Source organism: Lissotriton helveticus, chromosome 3_1, assembly GCF_964261635.1.
Source record: "Lissotriton helveticus chromosome 3_1, aLisHel1.1, whole genome shotgun sequence".
Taxonomy (NCBI): Eukaryota; Metazoa; Chordata; class Amphibia; order Caudata; family Salamandridae; genus Lissotriton; species Lissotriton helveticus.
Genome location: NC_136061.1, coordinates 1,122,592,513 through 1,122,607,414, shown reverse-complemented (window position 1 = coordinate 1,122,607,414; position 14,902 = coordinate 1,122,592,513).

Below are 14,902 nucleotides of genomic sequence, written 5' to 3'. Positions count from 1 at the left end.
CTGCTTCATGAACACAGAAACTCCACAGTTTTTTTCATTTTAAACTCTCATTTTTTCAACTGCCATTTCATTGCCACACTTCATCTGACTGCAGGAGAACCTTCTCTCACCATGTTTTCTGTCTGGATTGTTGGACATAGTTATATTCACTGGGCTCAAAGGTACGTTGAAAACAGGAAATTACCTAACCTCAATTTACAAGATGTGGAAATTAAGTGGTTTGGCCACAGAGGATTAAAATGTCACCAATTGATACCATTGGTGAAAACCTTTATGCATTTGCCCAAACCTGACCTGTTAATTGTGCACTGTGGAGGTAATGACTTGGGCACTTTGACTGGTGTAGGTCTGGAAATGCTTTTAAAGGACACCTTTGAGCAATTAATGGCACTTTTTCCTCAGACTGCCTTGGTATATTCAAATATATGCCAAAGACAGAAATGGAGGTGGTCAAACCAATTTTGTCCACAAATTGAGAAGTCGAGGAAGCATGTAAACAAATCTGTTTCAGCTTACATGAGAGACCATGGAATGGGCTCCCTGTACAACAATAACTTGCGTTACTACATGCAAGATATCTACAGAGGAGATGGAGTTCACTTCTCAGATGAGGGCAACAGAGTTTTCACTCTGAATTTAGGAATGTGCATTGGTACCTACTTATAAGTACCTAAATGTACCATAAACCCAAAAGCTCTTCTCAGAGCTACCCTACATCTGATCACTCACAATTATTATTTTACTCTAACATTTTTCACTAATTTTCAACAAAGTACGCTCCCTGGGGCGCTTCCCGGTACGCGAACCGGGAGCTAACCTCGCGAATTTTTTTTAAAAAATGTTTTTTTTTCGCACATATGGGCCTCCTCAGCCACCCTCACAAAACCTAGGGGGTCAAGATAAGTCTACCGTGCCCCCTTCTACCCATTCTGAACATTATTTGCCCTCCATCTTGTATCTTAATTCGACCGAAACACAAAATGGTGGACTCCCGTTACGCTTAAGGTTCGCGAACCGGGGCGCTCAACGGTTCGCGTACCGGGTCGCTCCCTGGGAAGCGCCCCATCAAAAAAGGTGGGAAAGTAGTTCACAGAAAAGCCACTGGAGACAATTTCACCAAATATAGACTAGCTCATACTACATACCAATCCCTACCATTTTCACAAATTTGATTGAAATTCCATTTAACCATTTAGCCTGTAGACCTCTCTAAATACCCTGAGGTAAATTACTTCACAAAACACATCTGAAGTGTTGGAATTGACAACCAATTAAAATGTTACTTTCATTTTCTACTTTTTTTACCTGACATTTGATTGGCTATGTACCTGAATATATATAAAGGAAGAGAAGAAAACACAGCCATTTTGACTACTACTTCTTGCTGTACATTTCAATAGTATTTTCACTAATTCCTTCAACTTCTTTCTAAAGGTAAGTTTTTATTTTTAAAACTGAAGTATATTGTGCACTATAAGTTAATATGGTAAACTTTTTCTGATAGATATATACTATCCCTCTGTAGTAGTTATAGATTTAGAGAGACTTCTCTGTTATAGTTATGGATGGAGTTAGGCTTCTCTTGTATAATTATGAATTTACTTACGTTAAATCACATACACTTTTTTATATTCCTACTTCCACTCTGATACTATACACTGCCCAAAGATAAATTCACTGATAAAAAATGCCTATCTAAAATTATTCCCAACATTGCCCTATCTCTACTAATATATATTTTTTTAATCCAAATTTCAGGCAAAATGGAAGGCGAAAACCAAGTTTCTTTTGAAATGGACCTGCAAGAGAGCAGCCAAGAATTGATTGATACAATTGATCAAATTGACATTGAATTTTTCGATGAAACTTGGGACAATGAACTACTGCAATGTGTACAAGCAGTAGATAACCTCCTTGCAAATGAGGACATTTTACACCCTCAGAGACTACAATGTATATTCCATGATAATTATGAAATTTCTGACAATGAAATGTTAGAAAGTTTAATAAATTATGAAACACAATCACAATAAAAAAAATGCTTAAAAAATAAAAAAAATAAAAAATAATCAACAAAAACAACAATCAATTAACATACAGCATTTGAAAAGTCTATCATTCATTTTTCATTGCAGTACGCTGCCCAGAACGCTTCCCGGTTCGCGGACCGGGCGCTCCCCACGCAAAAAAAACCAAAACAATTTTTTTGTTTTTTTTGCCCCGCGGGGCCCTTTTAAAACCTCCACATTAAACCTAGGGGGTCAGGGAGGATCTACTATGCCCCCTTATGGTCATTTTCGCCTTTGTTTTGGCCTCCTCTTGTCTCTCAATCCTACCGAGAGACAAGATGGCGGCCGCTCCGGACTGTTTAGAATGTTGACAGACACCGGAGAGCCAATCAGCTTAGCTACGCAAAGTTCCGGTACGCTTAAGGTCCGCGGACCGGAGCGCTGCCCGGAGCGCGCTTACAGATATATATCTTTTTTTAAACGTTAATTTCTCAAAATCCACTGGAGCACATATATTGAGACCTAGAAAAGGCACATCGGGCTACCAGTCCCTACAATTTTGCCAAGTTTCATGCAAATCCATTCAGCCGTTCGGGCTAAAAGTGAGGCCAACCGCCCTATGGAAAACTCAATGTTAAAAACACGTTTTGGGACCCCCCTTTTTTCTCGGCCCCCCCTTGACGAAACCCCCCCAAATTTCCAAGGGCTGCTCAGAAACAAAATGTTCCATTTCCCAGAAAATTTCAGCCAATTCCGTCCACAAACGCCAAAGTTATTAGACATAGAATTTTCAAAAATCCCATAGGGAAAAAATCCTAACTATACATACCTACTGGCGACCGCCAGTAGGTAATATCTATATATATGTATATAGATATATATATATCTATATATATATATATATATATATATATATATATACATATATATATATATGTATATATAGATATATAGATATATCTATATATATATATATACATATATATATGTATATATATATATATATAGATATATCTATATATATATATATATATATATATCTATATATATATATATATATATATATAAATATATATATATATAGATATATATATATATATATATATCCAAAAAAGTTGTTCGCCCCAGATGAGAGAGACCACAGGCAGTTTGAAATTCGTTCACTTTATTGGGTGACAAAACGCTAGCCAGCAGTGCACAGCATTCTTCCTTCTTGTTTCAAGGGCCAGACGCGTTTCAGGAGAATAAGCCTCCCTTCTTCAGTGGCTATGCTGCTACAAACGCAGGATGATTTCCATCTTGAACTTAAATGTCAATAAGTCCCACCCAAATGGGCGTGGCCAGCCTCGCGGCATTATGGTTCTTGTGGTGCAGGTGGGTGAAACTACAGCGAGTATTCGTCGTGAAGTGCAGTGAATAAAACAAAATGATACCCCAGTGGGTTGAAGGTCAGATGACTGTAGGGCTGCACGGCTTCTGCTTCATGTTGCCACCGGGAATTCTGCCTACCGTAGAGTCAGCTCTACCTGGTACTCTGGCCTGCGTGCTCGCAGGGGGTCTCTTCTCGCGGCCGGACAAAGCCGCTAACATCCCAAAAAGTTGTTCGCCCCAGATGAGAGAGATCACAGGCAGTTTGAAATTCGTTCCGCTTTATTGGGTGACAAAACGCTAGCCAGCAGTGCACAGCATTCTTCCTTCTTGTTTCAAGGGCCAGACGCGTTTCTGGAGAATAAGCCTCCCTTCTTCAGTGACTATGCTGCTACAAACGCAGGATGATTTCCACCTTGCACTTAAATGTCAATAAGTCCCGCCCAAATGGGCGTGGCCAGCCTCGCGGCATTATGGTTCTTGTGGTGCAGGTGGGTGAAACTACAATGAGTATCCGTCGTGAAGTGCAGTGAATAAAACAAAATGATACCCCAGTGGGTTGAAGGTCAGATGACTGTAGGGCTGCACGGCTTCTGCTTCATGTTGCCACCGGGAATTCTGCCTACCGTAGAGACAGCTCTACCTGGTACTCTGGCCTGCGTGCTCGCAGGGGGTCTCTTCTCGCGGCCGGACAAAGCCGCTAACATCCAAAAAAGTTGTTCGCCCCAGATGAGAGAGACCACAGGCAGTTTGAAATTCGTTCCGCTTTATTGGGTGACAAAACGCTAGCTAGCAGTGCACAGCATTCTTCCTTCTTGTTTCAAGGGCCAGACGCGTTTCACTGTCACCCAATAAAGTGGAACAAATTTCAAACTGCCTGTTGTCTCTCCTATCTGGGCGAACAACTTTTTGGGATGTTAGCGGCTTTGTCCGGCCGCGAGAAGAGACCCCCTGCGAGCACGCAGGCCGGAGTACCAGGTAGAGCTGACTCTACGGTAGGCAGAATTCCCGGTGGCAACATGAAGCAGAAGCCGTGCAGCCCTACAGTCATCTGACCTTCAACCCACTGGGGTATCATTTTGTTTTATTCACTGCACTTCACGACGGATACTCACTGTAGTTTCACCCACCTGCACCACAAGAACCATAATGCCGCGAGGCTGGCAACGCTCATTTGGGCGGGACTTATTGACATTTAAGTGCAAGGTGGAAATCATCCTGCGTTTGTAGCAGTATAGCCACTGAAGAAGGGAGGCTTATTCTCCTGAAACGCGTCTGGCCCTTGAAACAAGAAGGAAGAATGCTGTGCACTGCTGGCTAGCGTTTTGTCACCCAATAAAGCGGAACGAATTTCAAACTGCCTGTGGTCTCTCTTATCTGGGGCGAACAACTTTTTGGGATGTTAGCGGCTTTGTCCGGCCGCGAGAAGAGAGCCCCTGCGAGCACGCAGGCCGGAGTACCAGGTAGAGCTGACTCTACGGTAGGCAGAATTCCCGGTGGCAACATGAAGCAGAAGCCGTGCAGCCCTACAGTCATCTGACCTTCAACCCACTGGGGTATCATTTTGTTTTATTCACTGCACTTCACGACGGATACTCACTGTAGTTTCACCCACCTGCACCACAAGAACCATAATGCCGCGAGGCTGGCAACGCTCATTTGGGCGGGACTTATTGACATTTAAGTGCAAGGTGGAAATCATCCTGCGTTTGTAGCAGTATAGCCACTGAAGAAGGGAGGCTTATTCTCCTGAAACGCGTCTGGCCCTTGAAACAAGAAGGAAGAATGCTGTGCACTGCTGGCTAGCGTTTTGTCACCCAATAAAGCGGAACGAATTTCAAACTGCCTGTGGTCTCTCTTATATATATATATATATATATATATATATATATATATATATATATATATATATATATATATATATATTACCTACTGGCGGTCGCCAGTAGGTATATATAGTTAGGATTTTTTCTCTATGGGATTTTTGAAAATTCTATGTCTAATAACTTTGGCGTTTGTGGACGGAATTGGCTGAAATTTTCAGGAAAATGGAACATTTTGTTTCTGAGCAGCCCCTGAAAATCTGGGGGGGGGTTTGTCAAGGGGGGGCCGAGAAAAAAGGGGGGTCCCAAAACGTGTTTTTAACATTGAGTTTTCCATAGGGCGGTTGGCCTCACTTTTAGCCCGAACGGCTCAATGGATTTGCACGAAACTTGGCAAAATTGTAGGGACTGGTAGCCCGATGTGCCTTTGCTAGGTCTCAATATATGTGCTCCAGTGGATTTTGAGAAATTAACGTTCAAAAAAAGATATATATCTGTAACAGCGGACCAGGCAGCGCTCCGGTTCGCGGACTTTACGCGTTACGGAGCTTTGTGAAGCGAAGCTGATTGGTTCTCCGGCGTCTGTAAACATTCCAAACAGTCCGTAGCGGCCGCCATCTTGTCTCTCGGTAGGATCGAGAGACAAGAGGAGGCCAAAGCGAAGGGGCAAATGACCATAAGGGGGCATAGTAGATCCTCCCTGACCCCCTAGGTTTGATGTGGAGGTTTTAAAAGGGCCCCTTGGGGCAAAAAAAAAAAAAAAATAATAATAATCGAACGGCTGAATGGATTTGCACGAAACTTGGCAAAATTGTAGGGACTGGTAGCTCCATGTGCCTTTGCTAGGTCTCAATATATGTGCTTCAGTGGATTTTGAGAAATTAACGTTCAAAAAAAGATATATATCTGTAACAGCGCTCCGCTTCGCGGAGATAAAATTATCTCTGTATTACCTAGCTGTTGCTAACACCAGTTAGCGACCGCTAGTAGGAGATAGTGACCATCTTGGGCCCCACTTTGCATGTCAGTGATATTTATCACTAATGACATGCAAAGTGGGCATGCCAAGATGTTAGCGACTGGAAACAGTCGCTAACATCGCTATCTCCTATTACCAACTTTTGGAGATATTCGCGCTAAGCGCGAATATCTCCAAAAGCTACCACCTGCCCTGAGCAGTTCTTAGCCATGTTATCCAATGGGAGGTGGATAACATGGCTAAGAGCATTAGCTCGGATATCGGTGAGTTTTCAGCGATATTAATGCATTGCGGTCGTTTTTTATGGCATTTGCGATAAACCTTGATAATAGCAAGGTTTATCTGCGATAATTTCTGACGATGCTTAGCGGTAAAAAATTCGTTGCTAAGCATCGTTAGGGATAAATATCGCTTAACTTTGGTAATATGCCCCAACGTCTGTTAACGTTCGATTCGAAGGAAATCAGGAAGTGTTGAAAAACATTGTCTGCGCCATCTTGCCTTTTTTCAAATGCCACACTTTTGTTGTGCACGGCAGCCATTTTAGATGACTTGACCAGACCCACTCTCTGCACGCTGTCGATCCTTAGCATGGCTCCCCACCCTCGCAAGCATTCCCCCCAGGCACTGGTCACCCTCGTTCTCTGTCTTATGCATGGGTAATAAACCTCCCCCCATCTGCGCTGCTCTTCCCTGAGAATCACACCCTGTGCCCGCCCGACACCTCCCTTTCGCCCTATTCACTACCGCACCCTCTGACACTCCTTTTCCTCTGTGTCCAATTGTCCAGGCCGGTCCTAGGCTATCAGCTAGCCCTGCAGATGTAGTTTATGGCCCCAGCTGTAAAGAATCACCCCTCTTCAAAGGAGTTATAGTAGATCAAGGCCCACACTCGATGAGATCCGTCACAGCACACGCGTTCCTACTATCTGAAAACCATCCTGTATTGTGATTGGGGAGGGGACCGAGCCTGAAGCGGAAGATTCCAGGGATGACTCTTTGTACATCAAAGTTTTTACAATTATGTGTCACATTAAAAATATATAGCACTCCAACACAGTAGTAAGATTATAAAACTTTAATAACTTATAAATATATACAACAAAACAAAAACAGTAAAAACATATAAACATTTTTAGGGCAAAACAACGAAGTAGCGGTCGGCTGTGCGAATAGTCCCAACGCAGCACAACGTCCAGATTTCTGGACGGCACCCAGGTGATGTTGCCTGGGTGCCGCACTGATTTCGGCATCCGGCGTGGGGCGTCGCGGGGGGTGGGTCATCAGTAGCAAACTGTTGTGCGAATAGTTCCAAGGCAGCAGAACGATGGCACCAAGGTGATGTCCAGTAAGTTGCCGCACTGGTTTTGGTATCCTACAATGCTGCTCCGAAGAACGGCGTGGGGCGCCCCGGGGGGGGGGAGGCGGCGTGAACGGGCCTCTCCAGGTGGAGTCTCGTCTGTTGTAGTGGGGCGCCCCTTTACCGTTTCAGTTGCCATTCCGTCCGCTTTTGGTCCACTGTGTCAAAAGCCGCAATTCAGCTGAGTTGCGCCCACTCTTACGGTGCAGCGATAGGCGGCTGCCACAGGACTCTCAAAATGGCGGCAGGCTCTTTTCTTTTTGGGCCTGGTCCACTGAAATGGCCCTGGGACACCTTGCAAATCGGACGCTTGTCTGCTAGGTCTTGGACCCCATTCTCGAAAGCGTCCCCTCCGCCTTGAGGATTCAACAAAAGTTTTGGGGGCCCCCGACTCCTGCAGGCTTCTGGTGGGGAGCGGCTGCCATGATTGCTCGTGGAATGACCACGACGGAGCCACGAGATGGTGGTGCTTTCATGGTGACGCCAGCTTCAGTGTGAAACATCCAGAAACAAGGTGGGGCTTTCATCGTTTGGGAAAAAAAAAAGTTTTCATCCAATGAAAAGTGTTATTTTTAGGTCATATGATCAAGCCTTCCATCATTAGGAAACCAAAAGTAAAATGAACCAATGAAAAGTTTTATAAACAAGTCACATGACCTGTTATGCGGCATAGGGTATAAAAAGCGTAGAAAATCCGTTGGCACGTGAGGCGGCGTCAGTAGCGGACCGATGTGCGAATAGGTCGAAGGCAACACAACGCGCCAAGATCCGGATGGCACCGAGGTGGTGTCCAGCAAGTTGCAGCACTGGTGTGGCCATCCTACAATGCTGAAAGTCGGCGTGGGGCGCCCCGTTGGCCTGTGAGTTCGCGTCAGTAGCGGACCGATGTGCGAATAGGCCGAAGGCAGCACAACGCGCCAAGATCCGGATGGCACCGAGGTGGTGTCTAGTAAGTTGCCGCACTGGTGTGGCCATCCTACAATGTTGAAAGTCGGCGTGGGGTGCCCCGTTGGCCTGTGAGATGGCGTCAGTAGCGGACCGATGTGCGAATGGGGCCAAAGGCAGCGCAACAATATTTTCGGAATAGAAGACACCACAAGGCGCTGAGATGCCAAGATCCGGATGGCACCGAGGTGGTGTCTAGCAAGTTGTGGCACTGGTGTGGCCATCCTACAATGGTAAAAGTCGGCGTGGGGTGCCCTGTTGGCCTGTGAGATGGTGTCAGTAGCGGACCGATGTGCGAATGGGGCCAAAGGCAGCGCAACAATATTTTCTGACTAGAAGACACCACAAGGCGCTGAGATGCGAAGATCCGGATCACACCGAGGTGATGTCTAGCAAGTTGCTGTACTGGTGTGGCCATCCTACAATGCTGAAACTCGGCGTGGGGCGCCCCATTAGCCTGTGAGATGGCGTCAGTAGCGGACCGATGTGCGAATGGGGCCAAAGGCAGCGCAACAATATTTTCTGAATAGAAGACACCACAAGGCGCTGAGATTCCAAGATCCGGATGGCACCGAGGTGGTGTCTAGTAAGGTGCACTGGTGTGGCTATCCTACAATGCTGAAAGTCGGCGTGGGGCGCCCTGTTGGCCTGTGAGATGGTGTCAGTACCGGACCGATGTGCGAATGGGGCCAAAGGCAGCGCAACAATATTTTCTGACTAGAAGACACCACAAGGCGCTGAGATGCCAAGATCCGGATGGCACCGAGGTGATGTCTAGCAAGTTGCTGTACTGGTGTGGCCATCCTACAATGCTGAAACTCGGCGTGGGGCGCCCCATTAGCCTGTGAGATGGCGTCAGTAGCGGACCGATGTGCGAATGGGGCCAAAGGCAGCGCAACAATATTTTCTGAATAGAAGACACCACAAGGCGCTGAGATTCCAAGATCCGGATGGCACCGAGGTGGTGTCTAGTAAGGTGCACTGGTGTGGCTATCCTACAATGCTGAAAGTCGGCGTGGGGCGCCCCGTTGGCCTATGAGATGGCGGCAGTAGCGGACCGATGTGCGAATGGGGCCAAAGGCAGCGCAACAATATTTTTGGAATAGAAGACACCACAAGGCGCTGAGATTCGGTTAGCACCGAGGTGGTGTCTAGCAAGCTATGCAGCTGAGTTGCGTGCGCACTTGCGGCGAATAGGTCGAAGGCAGCACAACAATGTTTTCTGAATAGAAGACACCACAAGGCGCTGAGATTCGGTTACCACCGAGGTGGTGTCTAGCAAGTTGCTGCACTGGTGTGGCCATCCTACAATACTGCTCCGAATAACGGCGTGGGGTGCCCGAAGGGGGGTGGGGGGGGCGGCGTGAACGGGCCTTCCTAGGTGGAGGCTCGTCTGCTGTAGTGGGGCGCCCCCTTACCGTTTCAGTTGCCATTCAGCTGAGTTTTGGCCGCTCTTGATGCTACAGCGACAGGCGGCTGCAACAGGACTCTCAAAATGGCGGCCTGTTCTTTGGATTTGGGCCTGGTCCACTAAAATGGCCCTGGGACACCTTAGAACTCGGACGCTCAATTTTTTTTTCCTTTCCTCTACATGCAAAAAAAGGTAAATGCCCGGTACGTTATACGCTTCATCTGCCACGATGTACTCTCCAGAGGAACCGAAAAAAAATATAGTTATGGTAACTATACCATGCATCGTCATATGGAGAGGTGGCACCAATTAATTATAGTGCTGTATAAAAGAGAGATTTGGAGGAGAACCCCCGACCTGCCAGTACCTTCATCAAAGAAGTGGCACTGACAGCATCAGAGGCAAGGGAAACGGTCCCAAATATTTAGAAGAACTTTGGAAAGATTAAAATGACATGTTTAGATTGTGGCAAATTAATTTCATGTGGACAGATGAGTGTTACTCTATAAATACAGCATATGAACATCATCATAGTCGATGGTTGGTACAGACATTTTGACTATATCCTGGACCTGCCCGTCCTCGCCCAAAATGGCGCCGGAATAAATGGGACTCGTAACTCCTTGTTGTGTACTGGTTGCAGAACCTTGAAATCACGAGATACGTATGCAGCTTTGAAGCACATGGCGGGCGGGGACGAGAATTGATTGAGTATTTCGACATCCCTATTGATATTAAGTTCTGATGTGTTATTGATTACTGTACTATTGAAAGTTCGAATTAACGTCGCGCATGGTACTTGCCCGCAAATGTATATCTAGATAATTTTATTGTAACTGGCCCTGTCGTATTTTAATTATAAAATGTACGTCCACCGATTCCGCAACTGTTAGACACCTTAGTTCTTGCAACCTAATGGCCCGCCCGTTACGTTCCTCTACAGTGTAAATGTCTACTCATCATATACGATTACAGTTTGCTCCGTGGCCGGCCCACGTGGTTATAGGCTCGTATTTGTATAATGAAATTTTCACAATAAAGGTTTTTAAAAGAAAACATGGTAGTAGTATATACATTGGTAAAGTTTTTAATAATAGTCACTGTTTTAGAATCATTAAAAGGCAAGTGAAATAAAGCAGACCAATTACATGAAGGGTAAAAGGTATAATATGCAGGAACGCAGTAAAGATAAATGGTCAAGGGCTGTTGTGTTTTCTACTCCTGCAACATAAAGTGATCGATAAGAATCTCATATTCAGGCGTATCGGCGACTAAGACAGCAGGTCGACCCTCTTTTGCTCAACGGCTCCGTCATGGGACGAAGAAACGCCCTTTTTCTCGAAAAAAGAATATATTTTACTTGCAGGACAGTTGTAAATTTTCCGGGAAAGTACATTAGCCTGGAACGTTATAACATATATTTAAGAAAAAATAATGTTCGGAAGTAATAAAAAGCGTAATTTTTAGGTCATATGACCAAGCCTTTCATCATTAAAATAAGAAAAGTAAAATGAACCAATGAAAAGTTTTATTAACAAGTCACATGACCTGTTATGCTTACGTTACGCGCTGCGCGTCGCGCCCCGGATGACTTCCGGATGCGCTAACGCGGCGCGTCATATGACGCATTACGCGACAACGCAGGTCCAGAATATAGTCAAAATGTCTCCACCAACCAGCGGTCGGAACACAACCCCTTTCAGCAGGCTAAATAGTTCTGTTAAATGACAACAGAAGGGACAGGCAACAAGAACCATCAGTCAAAGAGGGGAGGGCTAGTTCTTCTCTACCGGGTTACATTGGGGCGCTACCGGAACTGATCGAATTGGTAGTCTACAGTGTTTCTGGATGTTTCAGACTGAAGCTGGCGTTAGCATGAGAGCACCACCATTTCGTAGCTCCGTCGTGGCCATTCCGCGAGCAATCATGGCAGCCGCTCTTTATCGTTATTTTGGGCGGGGTGGGTGGCGGAGCCGAGCTGTATTGCAGCCATCATGGTGTGGAGTTCAGTTCATCTCACTAGTTTCGTATTTGTCATGAGGGGTTGTTCTTAATGTTTCTATTTTAGCGAGGTCAAAAAGAGATCCCATTAGTGGCCTACTGATTTTGCTCGATTCCTTTTGTTTTTTTACACGATTTTTCGCTATCTGCAAAGACTAAACAGAGTATTGCGACTCTGTGCTTGTTTGTAAATAGAGAATGAACCAAAGAGAACAATCAATCAAATGGAGAGAGAAGCAGGCACGACGGATTACAACGGGGGCAAAGGCCTGCGTTAACTACCCTTCACTATCTGCAAAGAGAGAGTACTCCTAATAGAAATGAGGGGGGGGGGGGCAGCATTCAAAGCAGATCAGTGTGCATAAACACGAAAATGTTTTTACTTACCACGTACTTGACATTCGACAGCTTATGATATTTGCTATTAAAAAACCATTGAAATTCACTGAAAAAACCATAGGTTATAGACCATATATAGTTAGGAATTAGCATTTACAAAACCTTGAAAATTCACTGAAAAAACCATAGGTTATAGAGCATATATCGTTAGGAATTAGCATTTAAAAAACCTTATTTTACTCACACAAAACCATTGAAATTCCATATATAGTTAGTTGCACTAACTATATATCGCGCACCCGCAATCCACTGCTGATGATGTCACATATTACATCATTCATGACATGGTCAGTGACATCACTGATGACATCACTGATGACATCTCAAATGACATCACTGATGACATCACTGATGACATCTCATTTGACATCAATGACCACATCACTGATGATATCATTCATGTGACAATACAATGCATCTCCTCACACTTTAATATAACCTCTGTTACACCCAGTGTTAAATACAGAGTATAATTTTTGAAACCATTGACACACCAATACTAGTTACTACATACGCACTCACTGATTCCTACGTCTACACACACATTCACTCATTCACCCATACAATCATTCATACATACAATCACTCATCTTTACAACACTATCATATGCACTCATACACCTATACAGACACTCACACTCTGCCACTCATCCATGGAGTTACTCACACACCTAGTCAGTCCTGTAAAGAATCAATCACACTTCCATTTTCTATTTTTTCCATTTTCCATTTAAACATAGAGTACCTTACATTTTCAAACATATACTAACACATACTTACTCTCTTATACAATCATTGATACAAGTACACATTGATCTGCACAGAGTCACACATCTCCCAGCCAGCCACACACACACTCAGTCTCCCATACAAATACTTGGACAATCAATCAATAACCCATATAGTTACTCATATAGCTACTGATCAACACATGCAGCAGTTTACAGAACAACAGACATAATGATGCACAAATTAAGACAGTTTAGTCACTAACCCATGCACTCAGTGAGATACATTTAATCACTCACTCATATAGTCAGTCACGCACCTAAATCCTTCATCCAGACACTTATACATCTACTCATTCTTCAATATGTAAAACATATTTAAACTTTACAGAAACACACAGTCAATGGATGATGTCATCAGTGATGTCATCAGTGATGTCATTTGAGATGTCATCAGTGATGTCATCAGTGATGTCACTGACCATGTCATGAATGATGTAATATGTGACATCATCAGCAGTGGATTGCGGGTGCGCGATATATAGTTAGTGCAACTAACTATATATGGAATTTCAATGGTTTTGTGTGAGTAAAATAAGGTTTTTTAAATGCTAATTCCTAACGATATATGGTCTATAACCTATGGTTTTTTCAGTGAATTTTCAAGGTTTTGTAAATGTTAATTCCTAACTATATATGGTCTATAACCTATGTTTTTTTCAGTAAATATATATATATATATATATATTTTTTTTTTTGCTCAAAAGGAAAACCAGCACTCCGCTTGTTGGATGCAGTTATATTTTATTCAAAACACTGTTGTAGCCTACGCGTTTCGAACCAGATGGTTCCTTCTCACGGCAGTGTTACAAAGTTGTCCTATTTCACTTTCAACTATTTATATACTTGTAAGTCTAACAGTGCATTATGGGACATGCAGTGTTAAATTTGTTATTTAATTCATAACGTTTGTATTTTTACATATATTCATGGCTGAGTGCCTCATGATTGTCCAGCTAGCACTTTTGTTTGGTGTCTAGGCAGTGTATAACTGAGCACATTACAGGAAACTGTTCATCCATTCACATGGCCATGACGTTGGTCATTGATTCGGCTGTGCTTATCAGCTTATGTTACTAGGGCTGAGTGCCCTTGCCACTGCCTACGTTCAGACACCTAAAGTTTAACTTATTCATAAGAGAGCATATAGTCTTTGGATTGTCCATAGTTTAACACTGTTCATAAGAACATACATTTTACAATTGCATGTTTCAAAGTACATATGTTCAGAGATGAAAGTACAGTTCTTCGTCCCCATTCAACCCTGTTGGTTGCAAGGTTTTAAAACGCATGATCAGTTTTGATTCCAATCTTCTTAGGTTTAATTTTCTGTTACCACCTCGCTCATGCTGACGAATCATGGCTAAGCCGAAGAATTGAATGTCCTTCCATGTCTTGTTCATGTGTGTTGCCATGTGTTTAGCCATTGCATAAGTTGAGTCTTTATTTTGAATGGCTCGTATGTGCTCCAAGATCCTTTTCTTTAGAGCACAAGTAGTACTGCCAATATATTGTTTACCACAGTAGCATTGTAGCATGTAAACCACGAAGCTGGTTTCGCATGTTATGTATTCTCTGATACTGTACGTTTTTCCTTTTGGGTCAGTTAATGTCTTTGTGTTTTTTCCTATCTTACAGGCCTTGCACACACTGCATTTGACGAATCCTTTCTTGGTTTCTGTTAGCCAGTCGTTGGCTTTTTTGTTCTCATAGTGGCTGTGTACTAGATGATCCGAGAGATTTGGAGCCCTTCTATATGTCATCAAAGGTCTTTCACCTACATTTTTGCCTATGTCTGGGTCTTTTTGGATCAAATGCC